This window comes from Muscardinus avellanarius, assembly GCF_963383645.1.
Source record: "Muscardinus avellanarius genome assembly, chromosome: X".
In the NCBI taxonomy this organism is placed as follows: Eukaryota; Metazoa; Chordata; class Mammalia; order Rodentia; family Gliridae; genus Muscardinus; species Muscardinus avellanarius.
Genome location: NC_137792.1, coordinates 128,847,024 through 128,865,411, shown reverse-complemented (window position 1 = coordinate 128,865,411; position 18,388 = coordinate 128,847,024).

Here is an 18,388-nt window from a genome sequence, read left to right as displayed (position 1 = left end):
AGTCAAATATTTTAATGGGTACAAGACAGTAGAGGCATACATGCTGTAGAGGCATACATGCAAACATTATTCATCTAGATTTAATTCAGTTAGGGTATAACTTTTAGGAAAACTTTAGGGCAGGTAAGTTATCTTTATCTTTACTTTTAAATGCCAGGAATATTTTTGCTTATTTTGAACAATTCCATATTTTACAATAATCAAATTTTATGGAGTCATGACTTGCTTTTGTAGGCTAGGCTGGTGATATTTTCTTGCCCTTCTATAGAAATTCTGAATTTTGACACTCTGAACACTTCTGACCTAGTTAGTTATAACTTTCTCTGGTGTCTAATTTTCTATAATGTTCCCTTTAAACTTTTGACCCTGTTTGGGGATTGCAGTGCCCATATTAAGTACAGAGTTTGATAATCACAGTGTAGCATTGAGATATTTTGTTACCACTCATCACATCAGTCGATTGCTTGAGGCTTTTTTGCCTTTAATGTGGATCATTGGAAGTCTGTGCCATATTGTATCTCGTTTTGAACTGCAGAACTGACAATGTATCATTATATACTGAAATTCTTGGACTCTTCTCCGGAAAACTATTCCATTTCATCTCAAAATTGCATTTATTATACAGTAATGTAATTAAATATATCATTCTTATGGGGATTTGAAGTGTTCACTTTAAGTCTCTGAAAGCAGTAGACATGTTCACCAAGGTTTTAAACATAGCTAAATCCATCAGCATCTGAACATTGTATACCAACATAAGACACAGTTTCCATACCTAAATAAAAATATGACTTTATGGGAAGGACAAACAAAAACTGAAATTTTGTTATAGTGAGAAGGATTTACAAGGCTAACTATAATTTTTAATACAGAGTATGGTCTGTGTCCTGTTTAAGATCTGTAGCATTTTGATGAATTTTTATCCTGAATCTGACAATTGCAGAGGACTTTGCATCCCAACGTGCTTTAAAACTACAGATATGCTGGAATTTCTTATTCTAACACTGAAAGAAATCTTGCTCTGGCAATTGAGTCTGGGTAATCTTTCATCACCACAACTAGTCAGATGTTTGCGTTGATGTCTCATTCTGAAGACAAAGACAATACATACTTCAGTTTTGCAACAATTGGACTCTAAACTGAAAAAAGAAAAAGGTCATGTGTTCAAACTGGATAGCAGCACCCAAAAGATATTTCTGGAGATTTTATGTCAACTTTATTTTTGTGTAGGAGAGTGCTTTATTTTTTTGAGATTTTGTGCTAATCACAGAATGATATGTCAGAAGTGTCACGTGCCTTCTGTGAGACAGTTGCTTCATAAGACCATATATCTCTCTGAGTTTTTCCTTTCCCTGAAATAAAGTCCTACTTAGGGGATGAGGTGACATTTCAGTAACCACAGATCATGTTTACCATCACCTCTTTTTAATTATGGTGTCTACGCTTATTCCAATTATTTTCATTTCAACTCAGTTTTAAATAGGAGAGAAGTTAGTAGTGATTACAGCTATCACTTGTTGGCCACTTTCCTTATAAGCAAAGGTAATACTAACTGATATAATAATTTAAGACATCAAATGGGTTTGCAAGGAGTAGGGCATTCTTGATCTAGTCATTTAAGAACTTGGGTTGTTAGAGCAACTTCAACCTTAACCAATGGTACTGATTTTCAGCTAGCAACTACAGGGAGAGTGGAAGATTTTGCAGGTGATTTTAATAAGCTAAGACTGTAACTGGCATATATCACATCCACCTACATTATAATGAGGATGTACACATAAAATTATCCTAAACTGTAAGTGAGGCTGAGAAATATAGAAATACTGTATTATTAGGTGAATAGGAAAGTGCATTTGGCGAAGAGATCTCATTTCTGCCATACTTAATATGTAGAAGACATGTACATATAAAGTACAAGTAAATAGTAATTTTACTTATGTGATTATTTTTTAAATGATGATTTTCTGGCATTCATTGATTACTGTATTTACATGTGACTTGTTATAAAAGCCTCTTGTTAATGAAAATAATTTATTCTATAACATCAGTAATGACAGATACAATTAATTTAGCATTTTCTTTGTACCAAATACAGTATAAAGCACTTAATTCGGATTTTCTATTTTAAGTATTTTACATAGTCATATGATATTCAGCAAGTTGTTTACATTATATTGTAAATGAGGAAAATAAAACAATAGAATATTAAGCAATTTACTCAAAGACAAAATAGTCAATAACAGTAGAATCAAGTTCAGAACCCATGTCTCTGTGAGAACAATGTTTTCTTAGATTTGATTTATTAAACATTAAACATTTGACACATACCATAATTAGTGCAGTATGAAGTATGAAGAATTTAGTTTCATTTTTTTAACATAGGGATCGCCATTTTTTTCTAGCGCCATTTGTTAAAATGGCTACATTTTCTCTAGTGTATGTTATTAGCACTTCTGCCAAGGATCAGATGACAACATCTATATGGATTTGTCTTTGTCTTTCAGATTCTATTTCACTCTTCTATATATGGGGGGAAAACATGTTTTTTTATCTGTAGCATAACTTAAGATCAGGTATTTTTAAGCCTCCAGTCTTTCTCTTGTTGCTCAGAATTGCTTTGAATAATCTGGAATCTTTTGGAGGAGGTTATTCCATATGAATATTAAAAATATTTTATCAAGTTTTCTGAAAGATGTCATTGGTATTTTTATAAAATTACATTGAATTTGTAGTTTGGTTTTGATAATATGGCCATTTTAACGATATTTAAGATGCCTATCCAAGAACATAGGAGACCTTACCATATGATAGTGTTTCCTTCAATTTCTTTCTTTCGTGTTCTGTAATTTTAACTGCAGAAATCTTTCACTCCTTGGTTTTATATATTTCTAGGTACTTAATACTTGAGATTATTGTGAATTAAATTATTTTGCTGATTTATTTTTCAGTAGATACATTATTGGTGTATAGAAATCTATTGATTTTGCTAAATTTGTTTATAAGCTCTACAAATCTTGTATTAGAGATTTAGGGTCTTTTGAGTTTAAGGTCACATATCCACAAACTGAGGTAATTAGAATTCTTCACTTCTTATTTGTATACCTTAAACTTTCTGTGCCTAACTGTTGTGGCAAATCTTCCAAGTATTGTATTGAAATAGGAATGGTGAAAGTGGGCATCCTTGTTATGTTTCTGATTTTAGAGAAAATGCTTTCAAATTTTTTCTGTTCAGTGTGATGTTGTCTTTGAGTTTCTTTTATATTACTAACTTCATGATGTTGAGATTGTTTCTTTTATCCCTAATTTCTTCATTTCTTATTGGTACATTGTAATCATACATCTAATCAAAGTTCAGAGTGATAAATGCATACATGCACAAAGCACTCAAAGAATTGGGAGCACTCCTTCAATTCTCACCCCCTCCCTCGCCCTCTCCTCCTTCCCTTGCTCAGCATGGTGACTGGCTTTGTTAAGATTGTATGTGTACATCATGCCCATTGAGGTGTTTCCTTCTTACCCACACAATTCTCTCATTAGGTCCCTTTCTTTACTCATCTAAAGTTTCTTCTCCATCTGGGGTCCCTCCTGTGTCTCAATTTCTCCCTAGCTTCCACATATGAGGAAGAAAATCAACTTTTAACTTTTTGTGACTGACTAATGTCACTTAGCCTAATGTTCTCCAGTTCTCTCCATTTCTTTGCAAATCACATTTTGTTATACTTTATGGTCGAGTAAAATTGCACTGTATATATATCCCATAATTTTATAATCCTTATGTCTGTTGATGTACATTTCGGGTGTTTTGGCAGTTGTGAATTGTGTACCTATAAAAATGGATATGCATTCAATACTCTGATCATTTGGTTTCCATTCTTTTGAGTAGATACTCAGGAGTGGTATAGTTGTTTTTCATGAACAGCTGAGAAGAATTTAAATTCAACTTTTGATAAATAAAATCTCTATTATGTTTATTTTATTTATAGGTCCTGTTAAGTCTGAATAGTCTCCCCCTCCTCCCTCAGGTTCCCCACACATGTCTTTGATATTGGAATTGGTAGTGCTGTACATATTTATAGCATTATTTCAACTGTTACATTCATAATGACTTTGTCTTCCTTTCCTAATCCCCCTGAGTCACTACCCTGGAGTCTCTGTTCATCTATCTGATATCGCCCTTATTTCTGAGTATCTCTCTAGCTTCTACATTTAAGAAAAAAACGTACATCTACTTGTTTTTTGAGACTGGTTGTATTGCTCAGTAGGATATTCTCAAATTTCATGCATTTTTCTGCAAATGGTGCTATTTTGTTCTTTTTGGCTAAGTAAAATTCTTTAATTTTTTATTGGAGCACAGTAATCATACATTTTAATGGAATACAATATTTTGGAGACATACATGCACACATCACCCAATTAACTCTTACCCAATTCCCCCTTATTCCCTCACCCTCCCTCCTACTCATGTTTGGCTTTGTAATTGACACTGATATGTTTGTTAAAATACATCATGTGCATTAGAGAATTTCCCTCTTCCCTCCTCCCATCACCTCAGTTAGGTCGTCTTATTTGCTCATCTATAGAATTGTGCCAATACCATTCTGTTTTTAATACCATTGCTTTGCAGTATATTTGATGCCAGATATTCTGATGCTTCTGATATGGTTCTTATTGCTAAGAAGCTATTCTTATATTGCTTTTCCATATGGATTTTATAACTTATTTGTCTATGAAAGAAATGATTATGGTATTCTGATAGTGATTGTTTTAAATACATATACTACTTTTTCATAGGATGGATATTTTGATTATATTTATTCTATCTATTGAAGAACATAGGAGGTCTTTTTACCTTCTAAAATCTTCAGTTTCTTTTTTAATTTTTAATTTTCATTTTAGAGGTCTTTCACCATCTTGGTTAAGTATTCCTAAATATTTATTCTTTTTGAGGTTATTGTGAAAGGAATTGTCTTTTATATTTCATTTTTTGTGGATTTATGATTGGTGTAAGGAATATTAATGCTTTGTATAGTTTACTTTTGCATCTCTCTACTTTTAGGAGATGATCTATTCTAAAAACCTTCTATTTTATTTTTTTAATCTTCTACGTAAAGGATGATGTCATCAGCAAACAAAGATAGTTTCAGTTCTTCCTACCCTATCTGTATTTCTTTGATTCCTTTTACCTGTTTTGTTTAGGCAAGAGTTTTTAGTACTATGTTCAGTAGGAGTGGTGACAGTGGGCATTCTTATCTCGTTCCTGAGATTAAGGAAAATTAAAGGTTAAGGTTCAAAGCAGATAAACCCTGGTACTGGGTCAGCAGTTCAAAAGGGTTTCTGAGCCGGGCGTGGTGGTGCACACTTGTAATCCCAGCATTTGGGAGGCTGAGACCAGAGGATCGTGGTTCACAGACAGCCTCAGCTACTTAGTGAGACCCTTTGCAACTCAGTGAGACCCGGTTTCAAAATAAAGAATAAAAATAGGGTAGGGGGTGTAGCTCAGAGGTCGAATAACCCTGGGTTCCATCCCCAGACCCGCCAAATAATAATAAAAAAAGGGTCTCTGGCTTTACCACATAAACTTAAGCATCAGGGGGTTGCAGTTTCTTTGGTCATAATTTAGAGGTGAGGAAGTTCTTCAAGGCTCCTTTCAGCCCAAATGGAACCATGTTTTAAGAGACTCTGCTTCTGCTGGGACCTGATCTGTGGGAAAACACAGGACTCTACACAGGACCTGAATCTGGCCTATCCAAAACCATTTTAATGGATGCCTGTTGGGCAGTAAAGGACTCTTGGGGGCATGAGCACTAGGCATGCTTACTTCTGCACAACCAGTTGGGTAGGCTAAGGAGGCAGTAGCCATCACAAGGTTGCCCAGGGAATTGGAGCCAGGTATAAGCTGGTTTTGCTGGCTAGAAGGATCCAGACACCTCACAGCCCAGGGGAGGGGGGCAGCACAGGGCTCAAGCCCCTTCTGGAGATGCTGCTTCTGTGAGAGTAGGAAGGGGGTGTGGCTTTGCTCTGGGTTGGTTTGCTCAAGACATGGCATTGGAGCACACACTCAGCTTTTATGCGACTGTGAGGAGTGGGAGCCTAGGAGTGCTGGAATTCTCTTCTGGTGACATCACTCTAGTGGGAGTTGGGGGATCCTGAAGCACTCTAGGATGCAAGCCTCTTCCACCTAGGAAGCATTGTGTGCACTCCCACAGCCTTGGCTAGAGGGACGGGTGGGACCTGTGTCTGTTTTTTGTCTGTCTCCTTAGTTCTGACTCTGTTTTGACAGCACATTACTTTAGGCTGTGAATGCAGATGTCAGTCCACTGTTGGCCCACACCTTTCCTGATGGCTGCTTTATATATCCAAATGAGCTTTTTCTGTGGATCAGTGACTGCTGGCTTAGTTATTAGATGATAAGAAGTTAATTGTTCCCTCCTTGCTCATTTATGTCAGAAAGGCTAAAGGAAACTTCTTTGGGTCAATTTTATTACCAAGCTCCAGGTTTTGTGTCTGTCCTGCCTGGCATCTTAAGAATGCCCTCCTTCATTATATCTTCTTTTTTATGGTACTGGGGATGGAACCCAGGGGCATTTTACCTTTGAACTATACCCCCAGCTCTACTTTTTTATTCTTTATTTTGAAACAGAGTGTCATTGAGTTGCAAAAGGCCTCACTAAGTACCTGAAGCTGGCCAGTGAACCTGGGATCCTCCTGTCTCAGCCTCCCAAGTGCTAGGATTAGAAGCATGTGCCACCATGCCCGGCTCATTATATCTTCTTGTTGGATTTTTTTCTTTACCAGTAGGAAGGGACTTTTTGTTTCTTCTGATAGGTGCTGGCTTTGAATTCTGCATGGTCAAATAAAAGTGTAATTACTTATGCTTACTTTCTGTCTCCACTTTCATAAGATATCTTCATTTACCTTCAGGCTGTAGATGAATTTGATTTTAAAGTGATCCTCTAATAAACAACATATTGTTGGGAATTTTTTAATCTACTCTTTTCATCTGCCTTCTAATTGGGAGGAGTTCTAGTTCTCTTTGACTGTGTTACTCTTCCAGTGAGATTCATATATTTTGGGGCTTTGAAGTTTATTTTTATTTTCTTCTGTGTGTAGAACTTCTTTATATATTTTCTTTAGGTCTGTGTTAATAGTCGTGTATTATTTTAGTTTATGTTTACCTAGAGAAATTTTATTTATCCTTTGATTCTGAATGATAGCTTTACTTGATACAAGAATCTTAATTAGCACGTTATTATTTTTTTGTTTGTTACTTAAAATGTAGAGATGAAATGAATGTAAAAGAGGGGTGGGAATTGAGATGGGAGATTTATAAAAAGAGTCCTAGAAGAATCTAATTAATTGACATACAATTTGTTAGAGTTTTTACAAAACCCAGATTGTGAGGAGATACTAGTACTTAGTTAACAATAATCAGTAAATGCAATTATTATCACACAGCCATTTAATTTTTTAATTCTGAAGTTTTGATTATAGAAAGTTCTAAATTTGAGAAAGCTTCTATAATAAAAATATATTTTTGTAGCTTTCTGCTCTGACCCAAGCTGTCTAAACTTGTTAGATGAACCAGTATGCTGATATTGATCCCTTTCTGCCTGGTCAACTTTTTTTAGGGCACATTTCAAGGCAGATTTTACTCTCAAATGGTGTTGTTAAATTGGGCATGGTGGCACATCCTTGTAATCCCAGTACTTGGGAGGCTGAGACAGGACAGTCATAGGTGGTGGCCAGCCTCAGCAACTTGTGAGGCCCTTTGCAACTTGGGAGACCTATTTCAAAAGAAAGAATAAAAAAGTAGGGATGGTGTAGCTTGGAGGTAGAATGACCCTGGGTTCAATCCCCAGTAATGCAACAAAAGCGGTATTGTTACTGTTTGGGGGATAGGAATGTAAGTCTACCAGGAGTTCTTACAGCTCCTTCACCTGTACCATCTGTAGAATGATAGTGGTTGAACCACATCTCTCATTACAAGAGCTCTTGTCTGTTTTCCTGGACTTTCTGGAGAAGTGACACAGGAATCTTTACTCTCTAACTGGCACTGTCCCAATTCCCCAACTCTGTCAGTCACACTATTCCAGAAATCAAATTGCCAATTTCAAATGGGGGGACCCTTTGTTCTCTGCTCTGAGTTTTCCTCTAAACTGAGTTCTTATTTTTCTTTGATGTACAGATTGTCTCATATTATGAGTATCTTCTAATCTAGCAAAAATAGAACCAATATTAGAAAAGCATGCATGCCTAAAACAGGAAAAAGGAAAAAATAAATAAATAAATAAACCTGAGTAACAAATGTTAAACTGCAAGGACTCCTAGTTCACCAGTTCTTGAAGCCCAAACAAAGTCCTTTTAAGTTGTTAACACATCCCTGCTTGGACCATATCTGCTGAAAGGGATTCCAATCTCCTTTGTTTGGATTGCTAGGTCTCTCTGGAGCTCGAGAGTTTCAGGAGTTTCTCTTACCTAGGCTCTACTCAGCCTTTCTGAGCTTATTTATTATCGTCTCAGATTGTGTATATATTTGCCAGCTTCTGTTGTTATTTTTAATACTTTTATTGGTGCACTTTAATTAACTATCATAGTCAGATTCAAAGTTATACAAACATACGTACATACATCACTTGATTTGTTTCTTTCTGCATCCCATCCCACTTCCCCACCTTCTCAAGCCTCATTTCCTCTCTACTTCCTTCCTCCAATTCCCTTCCACTATTCCACTGACTTCGCTCTGCATTTCACTGAGGTCCCTTCTGTCTCCCATTTTGGTTCTACATCCACTTATGAGAGGAAATATGTGATCCTTGACTTTTTGAGATTAGCTGATCTCGGTTGACACAATGTTGTCTAGTTCCATCCATTTTCATGCAAATGGTATCATTTTATTCTTTGTGACTGAGTAAAGCTCCCATTGTGTGTATAGCCCACATTTTCTTTTTCTATTCATCTGCTGATAGACACCTTGTACAAACATGGGCATGCATATATCACTATATTATGCTGACTTTAATTTTTTAAGATACTAAGAAAGGCCGGGCGTGGTGGCGCACGCTTGTAATCCCCGCGCTTGGGAGGCAGAGACAGGACGATCACGCAGGTTCAAAGCCAGCCACGAGCTCTGGCTAAGTAGAGCCTGTTTCCAAATAAAAATGTTAAAATAGGTCTGGGAGTGTAGCCCGGAGGTAGAAGGGCTTCCAGGAACCCCAGTACCACCATAAAAAAACAAGATACTAAGGAGTGGTAGAGTGAGATTGTATTCATTCCCAGGGTTTTGAGGAATCTCCACACTCATCTCCAATGTGGTTGTACTTTTATTCTTACGTGTATAAGGGTTCCTTTCTTTCTACATTCTTACCAATATTTGTTATTGTTTACATTCTAGATGACTGCCATTCTAACTAGTGTTAGATGGAGATTGGATCCCAGTGAAGTTTCTATTTGCACTCCCCTAATTGCTAATAATGTTAAATATTTCTCATGCATTTTTTGTCATTTGTGTTTCCCATTTTGAGAAGTATCTGCTCAGTTAATTGCTCATTCTTATTTCAGTTATTTTGGTGTCATTTTTAGAGTTATTATATATTCTAGATATTATCTCTCTATCAGGGGACTAGCTGGCAAAGATTTTATATCATTCTGTATAATTCTCTTTATACTCTTGTTTCTTATGCTGCAAAGAAGCATTTTAATTTGATGTCATCCCATTTATTCATTTTTGATTTTACTTCCTGAGATTTAGGAGCCTTATTAAGGACCTACTGTCTGTATGTTGGGGAGTTTGTCCTGTGTTTTTTTTTTTTCTAGTAAGTGCTATTTTATAGATTTTGATCTATCTAGAGTTGACTTCTGTGCAGAGTAAGAGATAGGAGCTCAATTTAATTTTTCTACATGTGGATATCCAATTTTCCTAGCAAAATTTATGGAAAAGCCTATCTTTTTTTCCAGCATGTGTTTTAGGGACTTTGGCAAAACTCATTTTTCTATAAGCATGAGAATTAGTGTCTGAATCAGGAGAAAGTATCTTTCATCTTCTTAGAAGAGAGTTTTCTGTTCCCCACTAAGCCACAGTGCACAGGCCACTGCCCTTGTCTATTTCCTTCACTAATTATCTTTCCATTGTAGAAAAGAGAAAATATTCTAGTATTTTCGATTTTAGCAAATTGCTAGTTCATTGAGTTTCCTACCATGCATCTCCGTAACATCTTCATACCTCAGTTTGCCTTTGTAGAAAGGATACTTTACTTCAATCTCAGGGAACAACTACAATACTGTTGGTTCCCCTGATCTGTCATTTTTTTAAGTCTCCATGATGTTTATTCTCACAGAAACTCTTCAGGACTGGTTGTATTATACCATTATAATAAATGCAAAAAATATGGCTTAAATAAGTGATGCGACTGACTCAGAGTAATTTAGCCAGTAAGTGGCAGAGCGTGGTCAGATGCCAAAATCTATATAAATCACCAGGTCCAAACTACCTGCACTAAGATAGCAATATGTGCTTGAATCTATGATTGTCTTTAACCTCTGCCTTGCCAGGATGAAAACTTTAGACATTTCTTTAAGAGCTTATTCAACTGACCCACCATTTGATGATTTGAAATGTCTTTCCTCATGTGTTATATAAGCATATTTGGAATTAATCATTTTAGTATATGTGGGAAACCCTAAAAAATTATAAATCTCTAACAATACTGTTGCCCAGCACTAAGTATTTTTATTTAATTAATAGTGGGTTAAAATAATTTAAGTATTTTTTACCTACTACCATATTTATTGGTACTTAAATATAATTTTCTTTACAGAATTAAATGCTAAAACATTGTATTTCAATAAACATAGTTATACTAAAAGCCTATCATTTCTAAGTAATCTACTTTTCGGATTTGGTCTAAATTTTTGAATTTTGTAAAGGTATTTCCACAAAGATACTAAATGACATCATATACGTTGTGCCTCATTTTAAAGATAATGATAACATCTTGTCTATTTTTAGGCTTATGTAACTTGTCCAAGATCAGCAAATTGTTTTTGTACAAATCTCATGTATGGTGATACCTGAAATAATTTTGATAAGTCTTTTGGAAACCTCAAAGAAAGGTAGTATATTAACAGGGATGTCCCTGAGCACAGTGAGGCACTGGAGAGCTGGGTTAGTTGTAAGAATTTATATGGACAATGCAGAATGAAAGATGCCCTTTTTTAAAGCCAACTTAATGTCATGTAGCTTTATAAAGTAGGTCAATATCACTAACTTGCTGCGGGTAGATGAAGCTAATTGATTTTGCTGCCACCTGTGAGTGCAAGTAAGCAGCAGGTCTCATACTGCTTCCTGGCTGTCTTGACAGGGTATGTGTTTGTTTAGCAATAGAAAATTCAAGAAAAATTATCTTAGCTTCATATTGCTTTATTACTCCTAATGGCTTATTTCAACAAACAATTCAGCCCTGTGGAACAGACTGCATGACTAATGTTGTCTGTCACTACAGACTCTGGCAGAATTCTGTTCTCAACATCAAGGAAAACAGTTGCTGAGCTGTCCACAGAATGCACGACACCACAGAATGCTTGTCACCATGGGGTTTACACCATTTGTGTTAGACATAGAGTGTATTCCAACACATTTAAAATATGACCGAGTCTGCACAGTATATAAATGTTAAAATGAAATAAAATATAGATGCATGCCTGCATATACTGATACACAAAAATGTACACAGACACAAACACATGCACACACAAACATCTACAAGCACGTACACACTACTCCATATATATAGATAACAGTCTTAGCAGTATAATCTCTGAGATAAAAAGGGACTATTTTATGTTCTGACAAAATAATATTTTATATTCCAGTATAATATTTTATAATCTAGAATATTTTATAACCTTATAAAATATTATCTTTTTATATCTGACATAAAAAGGGAATATTTTATAATGCACTAAAGCAAAATTACCATGATAATCTGGCATACTATTGGCAGGGAGGGAATGCAAACACTTTGGAAGGCAACTGGAAGGTATTTAATAAAATTTAAAGTATATTATGCAGTGATCCTGCAGTTTCATCTATTCTTATAAATGTATCCTATTCTTAGACAAAGCAATAGTAAAACAGATAAATAAAAATGCTTATATATAAGTATATTTAGAGGACTATTGTTTGCAATAGCAAAACCAAGTCAACCCAAAAGCTGGTAAAAATTCCAAACATCCTTTAGTAGGAATTGATATAGTAATTTATTGGAAATACTATGTAGCTGATAAAAAATAATGGAATAGAACTATATATGCTGTTATAAATAGTTTTCCATGTCTTAAGTGAGAATGGAAAAATATATGTTGATATAATTTTATACATAAATGTATATTCTTGAGATCTATTAGTAAATATCCCTATACTGATATTGACAGTATAAATATATTTTATTATCTATGAAAATATACAGAAAAATAGAAAGGATGAAATCTAAACTGGGAACAGTGCTTTTCTCTGGGGAATAGAAAGTGAAGAGTTTGAGTAGTGGGGGTCAGAGTTTTAAATCATATACATACAGACATGCATGGACACATTGATATGATACTGACTTAAATATGTACATTCATATTATATTTTAAAGACTTGTCCATGGTTCTTAACTTACTTCTTATATTTTTACTCTTTCTTCTTTCTCCTTTCTTTCTTTTCTTTTTATCTTTCTCTCTTTCTCTGTGTTAAAAATCTGATTTTAACGTCAAATATGTTAAAATATAAAACCATAGAAAGGGTATTATTACTAATTCACTATGAGCTCTTTGATAAAATTGTTTAAAATCCTGTTTTGGATTTATTAATTTAGGTATTGAGAAAGAATGACATGGATGATGGAAATCACCAAAAGCTTTATTTTAGTAACTACCTTCTAATCTTCATATTATTTATCAAGGCTATAAAAATATAGTCTACAGATTTGGTTAGTGTTTTGTTTTACTCCTTTCCTTGCATGCCCTTTCACACCAGTGTGAATAAGCAATGTCTTGGTATAATATATTGAAAGAGAAGGATTTACAATTCTTAATAAGCTACAAATCAGAGAATAAGAGGAGAAAATTTAATCCTCTTGGGTAAATAAAAATTAATTGTCCTTTTCAAACAATAGGAAGAAATCTGGTAGCTGTACTTTAAAACGAGAAAAGATTACATATGAGTGTCATAAAAACTGAGTTATTTAAAATAGCCTTTTTGGATCACTTAACTAGAATTCACTTTGAAGTGATAATAACTATAAAATTTATAATATTGAATTTTTTCCAGTATTTTATTGTTATTAATGAAGCTCATCACTATAGCAGAAAATAGCAAAAATACCATAAGGAAAGTACATACGGTTTTCATTTACAATTTAAAAATATAAAAAAATGAAATGCCACTTGCAAAATGTTTAGTTTCTGTGACAATTTTTCTATATCTTGAGTGGCGCATCCTATGCTATAAAAATTTGATACAATTATGCTTCTTCCATCACATATTATATAGATACATTGGTTTAGTTTTCATTGTTAGTATATACATATTTTTGAGTAATAGAGTATTGGCTATAAATAATCTCTAAGTCTACATATGGCCATGGGTTGGAGAATCTCAATATACATCTGCTAGTACTCATAAGATCAATATTTGGGAAGAAATTTCCCTAGGGAGATGACATCTCTCATTTAGATGTTCAAACTTATTAAACTAGTTGAGCTACTATTAATAATGCTACTTACAGCTCAACATGATCGAGGGTATTTTATGCAATAAAACCTCTATCTAAGTAGCATTTTATCATCATAGCTTTATGAGAGAGCTACTATAATTACCCTTAATTCACAAATGTAAAAATGGAGCTTAGGGAAGTTGGGTAAGTTGCTGAAAATGACATGATAATATAGTAAGATTTCAAACTTAGGTCTGTTAGACTCAAAATACTATGCTTTCAATGACTGAATACCTTACATTGCCTTGACAGCAGGTACATTATTTGATGGGCATTATGGATTAAATAGATTTTGATAAGTTGACTAAGGAAACTGAGGGCAGTTTGTCATTGTTTATATATTTCATTTAACACCTTGAGAGCCTAAGCTATTAATACACTAGGAATTGCCTTCTATATATTTATAGACATAGCTAAGATTTTTATCATAAAGAAATATCTTTGAAGGATTTATGAAGTATTTTAGTTTATACTACTAATCTTTTAGTCAGCTACATTTAGAAACAAATTAAAAGCCAAAAAAATGTATGTTTGAGTACTGGAAATAACACTCAATTTTGGGAACACAAATCCTGTTTCTAGTCTCAATCTTGCATTGTATCAGTTTGATTGCCTGGAATACCTAAATATTCAGCATAATAGAAGAAGCTTACTGTCTGTCTGAAGGTAATGTGAACTTTATAGCTCAGTGAAATTTTGGGTCTACACATTTTTTATGTAAAACTAAAATCTCCATTCTTCAGAAGCTCTCCCTAATATGCAGAAGCTAAGGAGAAAAAGGGTCATAAGACGAACTCTGGAGGAAGAAGAAAAAACTATAGATGAGCAAAAAAGGCAACCTAACTGAGAGGAATGGGGTAGAAGAAAGAAAGTACCTAATGTACATGATACATTCACAAACATATCAGAGTCTACCACTAAGCCAAACATGAGGAAGGGCAGGGAAGAGGGTGAGAAGTGGAGAAGGGCTAATTGCGTGGTGTGTGCATGTATGCCTCCACCATCTTATACCCCATTAAAATGTATAACTACACAACTTCTGGGAAGATGGCGACTGAGAAAAGCAGCATTTACAAGTCCCACTAACAATCGATCTCTATTTCTACAAAATAAGCGCTTTTCATAGGCAAAAAAACACCATCAGGAGAGAAATAAAAACTGTAAATACAAGGGACAGAGAAAAAGAAGGCTAGAAGAACAACCAGAGACCATAAAAGAAACCAGCCTGCATTGCAGCAGCAGAGCCACTCAGGCGTCACCTTCCCTCGCAGCACCAGGCTCCAGAGAAAAAAGGGACTCAGAATGGAGCTCAAAACCAGAAAAGAAATACACCAGCCTCACAGCCAAGGGAGCTGCAGCAGCACCATATTGCCAGCAGCAGCAGCGAGTTCACCATGCCCATGATAGCTTCAGATCAGCACACTCAACAACCACCAGGCTCCAGAGAAGAAAGGTAAACAAGGAGTTGAGATGAGCAGCTGCAATCATTCTGATGTAATTCAGTGGTTTTTTCAGCACATAGAATGTCTAAAACTCCCAGTGGCTAAGCTCATCACGCCCTCCAGTTACTCAGAATGAGGCTCAAAACCAGAAAATAAATACACCAGCCTCACACCTGCCAAGGGTGTGGCAGCAGTGCCATATTGCCAGAGGTGGAAGCAAGTTCACCGTGCCCACAACAGCTCCAGATCAGTGAACTCAATAACTGTAAGTGAAATTGCAGCCCCTAAAGAAGAAATACCAGTACTGCACACCCAGGGACTTGTGTAGCTTTGATAATCTCCCTGGTTCTGAGATTTTGCAGTCCAACCCAGTGAAGGAGTAGTGGTGGCAGAGATACCAAACCCTAGTTGCAGATCCCCATGGGAAAACACCCAAATTGGTACCCCCATGGTCTCACGAAGCCTCAATTAACTCCCTAGGTCTGAGACTTTGCGATACAACCCAGTAAAGGAGTAGTAGTGACTGATATTACCACAGACTTGAGATCCAGAGCACCCTAAGTGAAGTTGTAGTGACACAGGGAAGAACCCAGAAAAGGCACAAACTCCTGAAATCATGGGAAAGAAGAATAACAATGGAGCAAAGAATGCCCACAACCCCACAACATGAGAACCTGATAACACAGAAATTCAGAGATCTCCAGAAGATCAAATCAGGAATATAACTGTAGAAATAATACAGGACCTTCAAAAAGAATTTAGAGAGAGTTTAAAAGAAATAAAGGATGCAATCATTGAAGTAAAGGCCTCAATTCAAAGTATAAACAATCTATTAGACCACATGGAGAATAGAATCTTGCTCCTAGAAGATGATCACTCCAAAAACGAACACATAGTTTATAACTTAGAAAAAAAAAATCCGACAGCAGGAATTTGACATTGAAGAAATATGGGCCCACTTTAAGAGAGCTAACCTAAGACTAATAAGAATAGAGGAGGGGAAAGGTAAAACCAAAGGGATCAATAATATCTTCAAAGAAATAATAGCATAAATTTTCTAAACATAGAGCAAGAGGATGATACACAGGTCCAGGAAACGTATAGAACTCCCTTTAGACAGGATAAGAGAAGAGGTTCCCCATGCCACATCACTGTCAAAATGACCAGTGTGGAAGCCAAGGAAAGAATCTTAAAGGCAACAAAAACAAAAGGCCAAGTGACATTCAGAGGCAAACCAATTAGAATCACTCCAGACTTCCCAAACCAAGTCATGAAAGCCAGAAGGGCTTTGAGTAACATATTTTAAACTCTGAAAGAAAACAATTTCCATTCAAAAATCTTCTACCCAGCAAAATTATCTATCAAATTAGATGGGGAAATAAGAAGCTCCCATGACAAACACAAACTGAAGGAATTTATGTCTTCAAAACCAGCGCTAGAGAAAATACTCAAGGAGATTAAATACAAAGAAGAAATAGGTAATACACACCAGAACCAGAGAAACAAGATTTTCCATCCAGCAGACAACTCAGCAAAGAAGAATAAACAGTATCTCAAACAGAAGTAAAATCTCAACATGTTAGGAATTAAAAATTATCTCTCAATAATCACACTGAATATAAATGGTCTCAACTCCCCAATAAAAAGACATAAAGTGGAAAAATGGATTAAAAACCAGTATTCATCCATCTGCTGATTACAAGAAACACACCTTACAAATAAAGATAGGAACAAACTCAAGGTAAATGGCTGGAACAAGTTAATCCATGCTAATGGAACTTGAAGGCAAGCAGGAGTAGCAACGATGATATCAGGCAAGTTAGACTTCAAACCAAAACTTATTAGAAGAGAGAAAGAAGGTCACATTTAACTGCTAAAAGGAATAATCCAGCAAGAGGAAATAACAATAATCAACACCTATGCCCCAAACATAGGTACAGCTACTTTCATAAATCAAACTCTGTGACATGAAGTCACACATAAATCCCAATACCATAATACTGGGAGACTTCAATGCACCTCTCACAACATTAGACCAATCTTGCAGACAAAAGGTCAGTAAAGATGCCTCAGAACTAAAGAATGCCATTAACCAAATGGACCTGTTGGACACATATAGAATATTTCACCCAACTACAGCAGAGTTTACATTTTTCTCAGCTGCTCACAGAACCTTCTCCAAAATAGATCACATCCTGGGACACAAAATGAGCACTAGAAAATTAAAAAATGCTACATACTTTTATGTGTCATTTCAGACCATAATGGAATGAAACTAGAAATCAACTATAAGAAGACCCAGAGAAATAACATAAACATGTAGAGACTGAACACCACACTTCTGAATGAATAATGGGTCATAGAAGATGTAAGAGGTGAAATCAAGAAATTTCTAGAAGCAAATAAAAATAAAGATACAACATATTAAAACCTCTGGGACACTTGGAAGGCAGTATTAAGAGAAAAATTTATAGCACTGAGTGATCACATAAGAAAAACAGAAAATCTTCAAATAAATAACCTAATGAAATACCTAAAGGCCCATGAAAAGCAGGAACAATCAAACCCCAAAGCCAGTAGAAGACAGGAAATAATTAAAATTACATCAGAAATTAATGAAATAGAGAATAAAAAACAATACACAAAATAAACAAAACCAAAAGCTGGTTTATTGAAAAAATTAACAAGATAGATAAACCACTGACCAACCTAACTAAAAAAAAGAATCAACCCAAATCATGAAGATAAGAGATAAAAAAGGAGACATTACTACTGACACTGTAGAAATCCAAAGGATTATCAGAAACTACTTTTAAAAACTATACTCCAACAAACTGGAAAATCTGGAGGAAATTGACAACTTCCTAGATAAATACAACATTCCTAAACTGAGTCAAGAAGATATAGAACACTTAAACCAATGAATAACAATCAAGGAGATTGAAACAACAAAAAAGAGTTTATCATCAAAGAAAAGCCCAGGACCAGCTGGTTTCCCAAGTGAATTTTATAAAACCTTTATAGAAGAGCTAACCTCAATACTCCTCAAACTATTTCATGAAATAGAAAAAACCGGGACTCTCCCAAATACATTCTATGAAGCATACGTCACACTAATACCCAAACTGAATAAAGACAGTTCAAGGAAGGAAAACTACCGGCCTATATCTCTGATGAACTTGGATGCAAAAC